We start from the raw sequence: 12,106 nt of genomic DNA, 5'->3' as shown, positions 1-12,106 counted from the left end.
TTGTTTTGTACCATACTAAGTTTAAATAAGCTGCTATAAGTGACTCAGATATGTAGTGACCCAAATGAGAGAAATTTATTTTTCTCTGGTAATAGTCCAGAGGTAGGCAGATAATCTAGGCAAGTAATAGGCTCCATTCCATGGGGTCATTTGGGTATCTAGGCTCCTTCTCTCTTGTTGTTCCATAATCATAGAACAGGAATAGGAATCAGTAAGCTTTTTCTGCAAAGGGCCGGATGGTAATTATTTTAGGCTTTGTGGGCCATACATTCTCTATCATAACTTCTCAAGTCTTGCATTGTAGCATGAAAGCAGCCATAGACATATAAATGAGTGGGTATGGCATTATTCCAATAAAGCTTTATTTACAGAAACAGATGGCAGGCCACATCTAGCCCATGGGTTAAAGTTTGATGACTCTTGTCCCAGAGTCTGATCTTCGTGTTTGAAGCTCCATTCATGCCCTGGTTTGTGGGAAGGGATAAAGAGGCAGTGAAAGGCAAGACATTACTTACAAGTGGACACATCATTTCTGCTAACATTCTACTGACCAAAACTTAGCCACATGGCCACATCCATCTAGTTCCAACTGAGGCCTGTGAATGTCTCTACCTGGGCAGTCATGTACCTAAGTAAATAGTGGGGGTTTGATTATCAAAAGAAAGAAGAGAGTGGATATTGGGGAACAATTATTAGGCTCTGTTGCTCACCTCAAGTTGTAATACACAGCTAGCACTGTGGTCTTTAATGATTTATAGCTTCTCTGAATCATTCTGGAACTTAAATCTGTGATTGTCTCTGCTTATTAGTCAGAGGTATTCAAGAACCTCTCTCTCTCCATTTTCTCCCTATGAGCACCAGCAAAATCAGAATCCCAGTCAAGCCAGAGCCTGAACAAAAACCGAAAGACTCACAGAAGTGGTCTACATTGAAAGGAGAAAGAAGATGTGCAGAGGTAAGAGACCACAGCTCCAGAAAGGAACAGAAAAAGATGGAGAAGGTTGTGGCCTTAAGACTTTCCAGTTCCCATGAGGCCTAGGTGCTTCCTGCTTTGAGTTCTGTGCATCTTCCTTGAACTCCCTTTGTGCTTGAGCCTCCTCAGGTGTCTGACAGGTAAAGTTTTTGAAAAATTGCATGTCTAAAACTGTTTTTATTCTATACTCATATTGATGGATAGTTTGGGGATGAAATTCATTTCTCCTCTGTAGGTTGAAGACATTACTCCATTTTCATCTAATTTCCAATGTTGAAGTCAAGAAGTCAAAAGCTTTAGCTTTATCCTTAGTGATCTAAAATGCCACAAGTATCTGCCTTGATGTGATCTTTTTTTCAACCATTTTGCTGGGTTCTCAGTGAACTTTTTAAATTTGAAAACTTTTATCCTTCAGTGCTGGACAATTGTATTCTTTCTCTGATAATTTCTTCCCCTCCATTCTCTCTTGTTCTCGCTTGCTGTGGCACCTATTAGACTGATGTTGGACCTCCTGGGTTGATCTCTTATTTTGTTTTGTTTTCTCTCCTATTGTCTATCTCCTAGTCTTTTTGCTCCACTTACAATTTAAAGTTGATGGTATCCTCAATTTTAAGTTCCAACCCTTTAAATTTTTATTTGCTATCTTATTTTTAATTTCTAAAAAGCTTTTTTTGCTGTTTCTGAATATTCCATCTTTATATAGCATCTAAGTAATTTTATTATGGATAGCATACCTTCTTATTCCAAAGTATTCTGCTGCTGCATTGCCTCTGCTTCCTCTGGGAGGTTTCTCCTTGATTATTTTGCTTTTTGTCTTAGATGTTGGAGGACATCCTCAAATATCTGGATGTCCCATGGATTTCCATTTCATGCTCTCATTTTAAATAGTCCAGGTGACATTATCCCCATTATAAGAGTGGGAAGCCTGAAGCTCTCTAGGACAGCTGACCATGCAGAGGGGAGCTGAGCCTGGCACTTAGCCATCTCATTCTTAGTCCAAGCTAAGCCCACTGTATAATGAAAGCACCTGCTGAAAGTCAGTGCCCTGAAAATGTCTGCAGTGTCCCTAAGCAAGAATTAGTCTTAGGCCACTTGCTTAAAAGCTGCTCTAGAAAGAAAATTCACTCGAAGAAGGCTCTTTCTATGTTTATTCTTTCTCTAGAGGCAGCATTCATAGGACAAGAATAGATTTGTCTCTAGCAGAGAAACCCAAGGATGGGTCACAAGATGTCCTGTTTAGCAGGAAATTCCTTTGGGGGGTGACCAGAGGCTGGAGTTTCTAATTGCCAGAGCAGCCCAGAGTGGCTTCAGGATGGGTAGGAGAGGTTCTCTGGCTGAGACATCTCACTGTAAGTGGAGAGGAGATGGTCCAGCTTGGAGATGCAGATACTGCAGAGAAAACCCTTGTAAAGCATGGAAACTTCCTCACACTGGACAACAGGGCTATTTAGGTGGAACAAGACCAGCATATACTTTTCTTTAACATTAATAGAGATTTTCTTCTTCTTAAAGACAAAGAACCAACAATGGTAAAGCAGGAATTACCCAGACAGAAGGAATAACCCAAACCACAGTTCCATTCTCCGAATTGGCAGAGCTCAGTAAGGAGGGAGAAGTTGACTTCGTGCAAAGTTTCAGTGTTTCACCAAAAATTAAAGAGACCAGATAAAGGCAACCCAATCCAGGAGCTATGGCAGCTGAGATGAAAATAAACAAGAAAGCTTCAGGTTCTAGGAAGAAAGGATGACAACATGTCAATTTTAGGATTGTTGATTACATGGAAACCACTGAAAGCACAGATATTTTCATTCGGTGTCCAAAACACCTAGGAACAAAAACCTTTTAAAGTATGAAATTATCTCCCAGGAGAATATGATGTGAAACACGTCCATTTCCGGTTCCACAGTGCACTTGTCCATGCAACTTTCTGCCAGAGTAGGATAGACACAAATGCCCATTAGACCTCTTTGGGCTTGCTTCCAGCAGAGGAAAATGTTCTGAGTGAAATGGCATGCCAGTAAACAGCACTGGACTTGGCTTTTATTCATCCTAAAGAATTGGGGTGGGAAGTTGCTTTCATTTCTTAGCATAAGCTACTGCCCTGGGCAGCCAAAAAGGAAATAGGAGGGCGGTGAGCTGGAAAGGGTCTCTAAGTTCTGGTCCCATTGCTGTCACTAACTAGGTCTTATTGGGCAAGTCACATAATCACTCACAACCTGTTTCCTTATTTATAAAAGGAGACAGTTAATAGTTCAAAGCCTTTTTTCACCTCCAGTTGATCTGGGAAGCTTTGAAAGAATACAGATGCCTGGGACTGAATCAGAACTTCTGGGAGTCTAGGTTTTTAAAACTCCCCCAGTGGTTCAGATGAGACCACTCCATAGGCCAGTATTTTAGGAGTAATTCAACAAGATGTTCAAGATCCCTTCCAGTTCTAAAATTTTCTGATGGGAAGGTAGAGAAGAGAAGGTCAGGGAGAGGTGCTCTTCTGTGCCACAGAGCACCAGCATCTGCATCACCTGGGAACTTGTTAGAAATGCAGACTCCATGGGGAGGAGCTCAAGATGGCTGGAGGAGAAGGAGAGGAGCTCACCTCTCCCCCTGCAAACACATCGAAATGCAGGCTCTTGGGCCCTATTCCAGAAGTTCACTGAATTCTAATCTATACGTTAATAGGATTCCCAGTGATTCATAAATTCATAAATACATGAAAGATAGCCCTGATCTATTCTACATAATCAGGAGTGAACCTGCCTACCTATATGCCAATGGGTCGTTTTCCTGCCCAGTCTCTGTGGCTTGGCCAACCCAGGAACACAACACAAGGGAAACATGCGACTTCAGGCGGTAACTCTTACTGGGGGCCATGCTCCTCAAACAATGAGATTTTAGGACATTGCCACCTCACTATAAGTCCCCTTTCAAACTGGTCATAAATGCCTGTGAAAGCAAAAGTGAGGCCAAAGGGAGAGCTAGGCTGTGTGTGTGTATGAACATGTATGTGTGTGAACATGTGTGTTGCGTTATTCTTCCAGTTGTCAACCAGATAAAATTTCCCAGAAGAATTTCTAGAAGTGAGGTTGACAGCGTTGAGGAGAAGGAAATTTTAACTTGTGTTTGACTGCTAGTCCTTGATTATGGCGGGGGGAAATAAAATATATTGCAGCTCGCTTTCTCAGACGTTTGCTATTCTTACCCACATCCTGTCTTGAGAGTTGATCCCCAATGGAAGAAAAAAAAAAACACCTCCACACAGAAAAGACCTATTTCTGCTCTTCGGGGAGGGAGAGAAGTCTGATTGACAAAATTTGGATAAGACATGTAAAAGACAGAATTTAAAAACCAGGAAGCAGGAAGCGGGTGAGGCCAGGTGCCGGGAGGCTGCGGCGGCGGCCCCAGGAGCTGCGGATCTGTCGCTCCTGGACAAAGGCCCAGCCACCTGGCGCCAGGAGCAGTCCTAGCCTGGGCGCACGGCTGGGAAGCATTCCGCGCCCCCCACCGCGACTAACAAGGTGTTTCCACAAAGCAGGTATCCGGCTCATCGCACCTAACCCAGCAACTCAAATTCACCACCCCAGAGTCCCGCCACCATATCAAAGACGAGTTTCAGCTGCTGCAAGCTCAGTACCACAGTCTGAAACTCAAATGTGACAGGCAGGCCAGCGAGAAGCTGGAGATGCAGAGTCATTATGTGACGTCAACTACAAACTGGCATTTTCCATTGGCAGTTGCCATCGACCCCTACAAGGATTAAATCATGCGCTGCTGCAGCTGCTGACTTTCAACACCCCCTGAAAGGAGTTCAGGTGGAGAGCAGAAATGAGGCACTGGGTGCTCTGGGAAAAACTGGCAGAACAGGCCTTCAGATAGTTAGATATTTTCAGGAGACAATTTTACGGGCCCAGATCCTGTATCTCCTCGTATTTAGAAAAGCACTAAAATCCTTCACGGTGACAACTGCTCCTTGTGAGTAGCAGTAACCTTCACGAGACTAGCAGCAACCTTCTGCAGAAATATGTGCTTGATTGCCTGTATCCCCTTCACCAAAATCACATGTATACTGACCTTCCCGCCTGCCTCTCTGAAGCAGTTTCTCAGAGCTCTCTGGGATGCTGTCTTCCGGGCAGCAGTCCTCATTTTGCTCCAGATAAAACTTAACTCGCAACTCTCACGTTGTCCAGCGGGCCTCTCACCGTTGTGGCCTCTCCCGTTGCGGAGTATAGGCTCCGGACGCGCAGGCTCAGCGTCCATGGCTCACGGGCCCAGCCGCTCCGCGGCATGTGGGATCTTCCCGGACCGGGGCACGAACCCGTGTGCCCTGTATCGGCAGGCGGACTCCCAACCACTGCGCCACCAGGGAAGCCCCATTTTTTTTTTTTTTTTAAAGTCGACAGTGACGTACTACGAAATGTCCTACAGCTTGAACATGAAGACGCACAAGCAGGCTGAAATCTTCAAGAGGCTGAATGGGATACGTGCCTAGGTCCGGCACGTATCCCTCAAGAGCAGAGGGCCAAGAAGGGCGCTGCTCCTGAGCTGAACCCCATCAGCCGACAGCAGCTCCAAGCCCACCAACTGTCCCAGCTGCGGACTCTGGCCCAGCCCCTGACCCCACTGCCTGGGAGGCTGCAGCCCCCTTCGCTGCTGGCAGCTAGCGCAGACACCTGCCTCCTCTCGCTCTCTGTGCTGGGTTCCTCGGCCCACCTCTCCAAGGAATACAAGAACGGGCATGATAGCGACACCCACCAGGAGGATGATGGCGAGAAGCTGGATTAGCGGGTGGCTGGGATGTGGAGGATGGAGTACAAAGGGGAGTCGGACACAGAGAGAGAGGAAGGTTCAGCTCAAGACACATTATAGCTCGGGATTGGCTAAACTCTGGTCGTATTTATGGTAGCCGCCTGCTGGGGCCCTCACCCTGCTTGTGTGCTACCCGCTGGCTTTGCTCCTACCCCCGACTCCCTGCCTCCCTCTTCCTCCCCTTCAGCCTCAAAGGGTGAATACCTGCTCATACCACAGATTAGGCAAGCTGAGGCCTGGAGGTGCAAGTGGGAGGCCAGTTCAGAAGGGAGCAGAACCTCAAGAGGTCCAACACCACCTGCACTTCCCCGATTCACACACGTGTAACTGACAGTCCTCCTGCCGGCCCCTCCGGGCACAGCTGGCCTCCCACCCTGACACTGCATGCAAACACAATGCTAGCTGCCCCTCCCCGCCCTGGCCGTCCCACATCTCCCCCTCCCGCCCACTCAGCCTCCACTAGTTCCCGATGCCCATGCCCACCTGGTCCTCCCCCCTCACCCACGAAAGAAACAGGGGCTGGGGACAGCAAGCTTAGCCCCCAGAGCAGGGTAGGGTGGGTGACAACCCAGAATTCCCTTTCTCCCCTTCCCGAATAAAGATGAGGATGCTCTAAATAAATAAATAAGTAAATAAAATAAAAATAAAAACCAGGGGGAAAATGATTCAAAAAATCTTCCCAGACAGAAGAAAATCTATTGCTATTTTTTTCTTAAGAAAAAAGCTCCTGGGAACTTCCCTGGTGGCGCAGTGGTTAAGAATCCACCTGCCAATGCAGCGGACACAGCTTCAAGCCCTGGTCCGGGAAGATCCCGCACGCCGTGGAGCAACTAAGCCCGTGCGCCACAACTACTGAGCCTGTGCTCTAGAGCCCGCGAGTCACAACTACTGAAGCCCGCGCACCTAGAGCCTGTGCTCCGCAACAAGAGAAGCCACCACAATGAGAAGCCCGCACACCGCAATGAAGAGTAGCCCCGCTCACTGCAACTAGAGAAAGCCTGCGTGCAGCAACGAAGACCCAATGCAGCCAAAATAAAATTTAAACATTTTTAAACAGCTCCCAGTTTCATCCTTTTATGGCATTCCACTGAAATAAAATTCTTAAGAGAAGCCCTAAGCCCCATAGGTGTTGCAAGAGTGGTGTTCATTACAGGAAACAGATGATGTCCTTTCTATGAATGCAACTATTTCTTCCGCTGCTTTGAAGATGTGCCATTTTTACTTTCTCTTCCAAGCTAAAACTGAACTGTTTATGGGAATTTTTTCATAGTTATTATTCATAGAAATTATTCCTGATATAACAGAGGAACGATGTCTATAACACGCCCGGTTTTGTAAAAGAAAGAAATCCTTGTCTAAGAAGGGTAGCACTTTTTTATCTCTATACCTATAAATCAAATAAAAATTTGGCAGTCTTGCAAATGGGCTTCCAGGTTGCCTGGCCCTAGGACTGAGGACAAGAAAAAGGTTCTGCCCAGGTCCACACACAACCTCTACCCTCCAAATCCACCACACATATCCCTCCACTTACATTACCTCCACTTACATTCTTGCTTCCTAAGGATAGGTGAGCCAGTGGCCATTCAAAACACTAATATTGATATAACTTTCTCAGATGATTATCTTTGGAGATTGAACAGACTGGAAAGTTTGGAGAGGAGATTGGAGGGGGAGGGACTGAGTTACAGGCATGAGACAGACGGCATTCTGCAGCAGACACCCTGAAGGTAGGGGTCAGCTTTGGACAGTAGAAAGGCAACATGATAGTTTGGAGATTCGAGGGTCAAGGAATAGGGTTCATGCTAGGCAGGAGAACCCTACAGAAAGGTTAGAGAACATCAAGTTCACACTGCATTTTATCTCAGTCTTTTGATGGCTGACCCAAGCCCCTCCTCTGTATGTACATGGTAGATTGCCAACCCTATCCTAGGCCACTTTTCCTAAGTGACACTAAGCAGTGTAAGGAATAGAGATGTGAAGAAAGACCCTTACCCATGTCCTGACTTTCATAGGATCCAAGCCTCAACCTTGGCTGCATTCTCTTTTCTCATTTCAGGTTTTATTTTTTTAATAAAGAAAAATCTAAGTTCTACACTGTTAAATATGTGTTACACATATGTACGTGTTTAAACAGGAGCATTCACATCACATTGACTTGTGGAGGTCATGACTCTTCCTACCATCTCTCTAACATATACACATTTCTCACAAACAGAATAACCAATAAAAGATTTTGCAATCTTTGAATATTTCGTGAGTCAAGAATGTCTCTACCTCTTGGGGCTGCCCATTTCACTACTTGGCAGCATTTTGAAAAGATAACATCTCTCCCCTCATATTGAATGTAAATATGCTCCCATGTAGCATTTCCTTTTTGATCCTCATTCTTCCCTCTGGCTCCAAACAATAAATTTAATTTTCATTCTATGACACAACCCTTCAGCTATCTGAAGAAGGCCATCAACTCCTCATAGGACTATCTGTCACTGGTCAATGCCTTAAGCTATATTTGTTCACATGCCCAAATGAAGGAAATGATTAAATCATATAAAATTTCTCATAAAACCCTGGGCAAGCCCTCTCCTGATAAATCCAACAAGATAATGCTTGTTTACAACTCTTTGCCTTACCTTATGCCAGCTTCCTTGATTAATTGTCACAACATGTCTTAGTCAGCTTGGGCTGCTAAAATAAAAGTGTTACAGACCGGATGGCTTAAACAATAAGCAGATACTGAAACCAAATGGATACTGGTGAGAGTTCTTTTCTGGGTTTCAGGCTGCCATCTTCTCATTGTATCCTCATATGGCAGAAAGAGGGAGAGACAGCTCTTAGGGGTCTCTTCATAATGGCACTAATCCCATTCATGAGGCCTCCACCCTCATGACCTAGTTACCCCCTAAAGGCCCCACCTCCTTTTACCATTACATTGGGAGTTAGGATTTCAACATATGAATTCAAGGGGGACAAAAACACTCTGTCGATGACACCACCACAGACTTAACACTGTACTGCCTCCTTCTTGATTTGTTTCTACAAGACAACTCCACAGTTGGATTAGAACCTCTTTCATTCTTTTTCTTTTCTTTTTTCCTTCCACACCACTGTTTCATTAGGGATTTCATTAAGGTTCAATCTCTAAGGATGAGGGAGTTACTTAGGGTGCACAAAGCCTCCCCAGATCTCATAGTAAACCACCAGCTCAGGCTCTTTGGTGGGATCATGGACCCCTTCCAGGTGCAGATTAGTATAAGGATGCTGCTTTGGCTCCACGCATGGGCTGGTGGGTGGGGTAATTCTCCTCCACCCAAAACATGAACCACATGAAGGCCACGAAGTTGAAGAGCTGCTTACACACGAGATTCCAAGAAGCAGGCATGGGGGACATGTGCACACAGTTCCTGATGTACACGTCCAGGTCCCAGTGACTTGGTTCAACCTCAGGTCTGGGTGGTCCCAGACACACCATGGATCCCTCACCATACCCCATGCCATCATCAGCCAGGGCTCATAATCTTCCACCCGCGTATTATACTTCGTGGCTGCGGCTGCCCATTCTTCTGAGGTCTTGGGATAGGGCCCTGGGAGCACGTCCTTTATAATGTGGGAGGCTTGTCTGTGCTCCCAACGACACCACATTTCAGCCTGTCCTCTGCAGCCCTCAGTCTCCCAGGACCAACCCCCAGCCACTGCCATCTTCATCTTCTTCCCTGGAAACTCTTTATAGACAACAGTCCTAAACCAAATGTCTATTTAAGACCCTATGGTTCGGGGGCTTCCCTGGTGGTGCAGTGGTTAAGAATCTGCCTGCCAAGGCCGGGGACACAGGTTGCAGCCCTGGTCCGGGAAGATCCCACATGCCGCAGAGCAACTAAGCCCGTGTGTCACAACGATTGAGCCTGCACTCTAGAGCCTGTGAGCCACACAACTACTGAAGCCCGCATGCCTAGAACCCGTGCTTCGCAACAAGAGAAGCCACTGCAACGAGAAGCCCGCACACCACAACGAACAGTAGCCCCTGCTCGCCGCAACTAGAGAAAGCCTGCGCGCAGCAAAGAAGACCCAATGTAGCCAGAACTTAATAAATTAATTAATTTAGAAAAACAAAAAAAGACCCTATGGTTCTAATTTAAGCTTGTGATTTTTTTTTTTTTCCCAACAAACACATGAACATGATTAGCAGTGCTCTCTTTCTTTTGGTGAATTAGATGGTGCACCGATCACATTATTTTTTAAACTAACGAGTCTCAACTTTGTTAGTACATTATAGTTACTTCAGGAGCTTTTAAAAATCATGATGCCCAGGCCATATTTCAGACCATCTAAGTCAGAAATTCTGGGATGGAAGTCAAGCATCAGTATTTTCAAGTACCCCCCAGATAATTCCAATGTGCGTCCAAGGTTGGAAACCATCCAGAAGGGGAAAGAAATAGAGGAAGAGCTCGACGAGAAAGGCCAGCCAATGTGAGAAATGTGAGGTTTTGGCTGATTGATTTGATGGCTGCTGGAATGAATGGTTGGTTGAGGGGAGGGAAGGCACGGTTCTTGATGTGATTTAGGGTTTAGACCTAAGTTGGAAAAGATATCGAAATTCCCATTTTCAGAGCACAGAGCAGGAACATGGCTATAGAGACCTATAGAGACCCTCACCTGGGCCTGTTCAGTACCTTCCGTGGCTGGCAGGATTTCTCTCTCTGCCTCCTTTTCCCTCCACAGCCACTGCAGGTTCTTCTGATGACCTCTCCACCTGCCAGCTTCAGGTGGCTTCCATAGTTGCTCCTGCTGCTTCCCTTGAAATGGCAGTCCATGTGAAGTGTGGCTCTCAGGGTGGCAGGCAGTAGGAAGACAGGAGGGAAATTTCTGCCAGTGCTTCCCTGGTGACATCTGGTTCACACACTACAAAGGCAACTCATTCACCTACGACTTCAGAAAGTCCCTGCATTTCAGCTGGCAGCTCAACTCCTCTCACAGGAAGCCTCTGCTGATCCACTTCCCAATGTATGTAACATTAATGCTTTGCACGAAGCAGAGGTGGGTCAAGAAAGGTATGTTGAATAAATAAATTTGACTGCTTTTCTTTTTTTCATAGCACTCATAACACTTACATCTGCCAACCTGGCTGGACTGAAACCTTTATGTGTAATTTCTTTCCAGTAGATCCCCAGCACCTGTCAGGTGGCTCTCAATAAACATTTGCTAAATGATGAATGAATAACTAAATAAATAAATACTTCTTTTGAATCTCACACAACACCCACTATAAGACTAACTCTAGAAATATTTGGTTGATTGATGTTAATCCAAAGCAATGAAGTTACTGGAAAACTAAGACATTTCTGGAAACTGCAATGCCCTAAGTCTCCATTATTTCTCTGTTTCCAGCTCACTGGTGATATTTTGCTATTTCCTCAAATGTAAAGCAGCATCAGTAATGTGCTTTAGACTGGGCAGAGCATTAATAAAGTGAGTGTGTGTGTGAATTAAAAAAATAAATAAACCATGCAGCAGAAGAAGTTGCAGAGCACTGAATGACAGTAGTCAGTGAGGGATCGTTTCCTGCTGCTTCCTGTCCCACCGCGCATGTGCAGAAAATAAACAAGGGAAGAGACATGTTTTAAGAGATAATGACTCAGGGGACTTCCCTGGAGGTCCAGTGGTTAAGACTTCACCTTCCAATGTAGGTGGTGCGGGTTCGATCCCTGTTCGGGGAGCTAAGATCTCACATGCCTTGTGGCCAAAAAACCAAAACATAAAAAAAAAAAAAGAAGAAGAAATATTGTAACAAATTCAATAAAGACTTTAAAAAAAGAGAGAGAGATAATGATTCAGCAGTATGCTTGAAATTCTAATGACAAGTCAAGAGAAATTGATTAAAACAAAGAAAAATAAGTGTTTTAAGATATGTACATTATTGTGCAAAACTATGATTGAACTAGACTCTCTGCTGAGAATGGTGGCACTTTGGTTCCTGACATGCATGGAAAGTCTCCAAAATGCAGGATAGCTTGCATTAAAGGTTAACATTCATGTAATCCTAAAGTTAGAAAGCCCCTTAAGCAATCAGCAGGAATTCATTCCCTTCCCCTCCACAGGACAAGATTCTAGAGAGAAATAAGAGAGAACCAGATGTCCCAAATCCCAGAAGAGCGTTTATCATTTTCTTTGAAAGTATGCTTCACTCCCTAGCCAGACTTACATTTTCTTTTTTTAATTCTTTGTTTTTGTTTAACTGAAACCCATGTTGCAATTTAAGCCTATTTCCTCATTTGGTTCTCAGACGCAATGGAAAATAACAAGTTAATTTCTTCTTCATGATACATCAAGCCAATCCTA

The 12,106-nt window shown here is 45.0% G+C and overlaps 2 pseudogenes; one reads left to right on the top strand and one right to left on the bottom strand.

Moving 5' to 3' along the window:
* The first annotated feature begins 850 nt into the window (after nt 1-850).
* On the top strand, nt 851-5,769 carry LOC117310296 (TLE family member 5 pseudogene; annotated as a pseudogene).
* Nucleotides 5,770-8,926: 3,157 nt separating this feature from the next.
* Nucleotides 8,927-10,657, bottom strand: LOC101325689 (NADH dehydrogenase [ubiquinone] 1 beta subcomplex subunit 8, mitochondrial pseudogene; annotated as a pseudogene).
* Nucleotides 10,658-12,106: the final 1,449 nt, after the last annotated feature.

The sequence above is a fragment of the Tursiops truncatus genome, chromosome 2 (assembly GCF_011762595.2).
Source record: "Tursiops truncatus isolate mTurTru1 chromosome 2, mTurTru1.mat.Y, whole genome shotgun sequence".
NCBI lineage: Eukaryota > Metazoa > Chordata > Mammalia > Artiodactyla > Delphinidae > Tursiops > Tursiops truncatus.
Note: the sequence above shows the minus strand (reverse complement) of the source record. Positions and strands in the feature narration are given on the sequence as shown.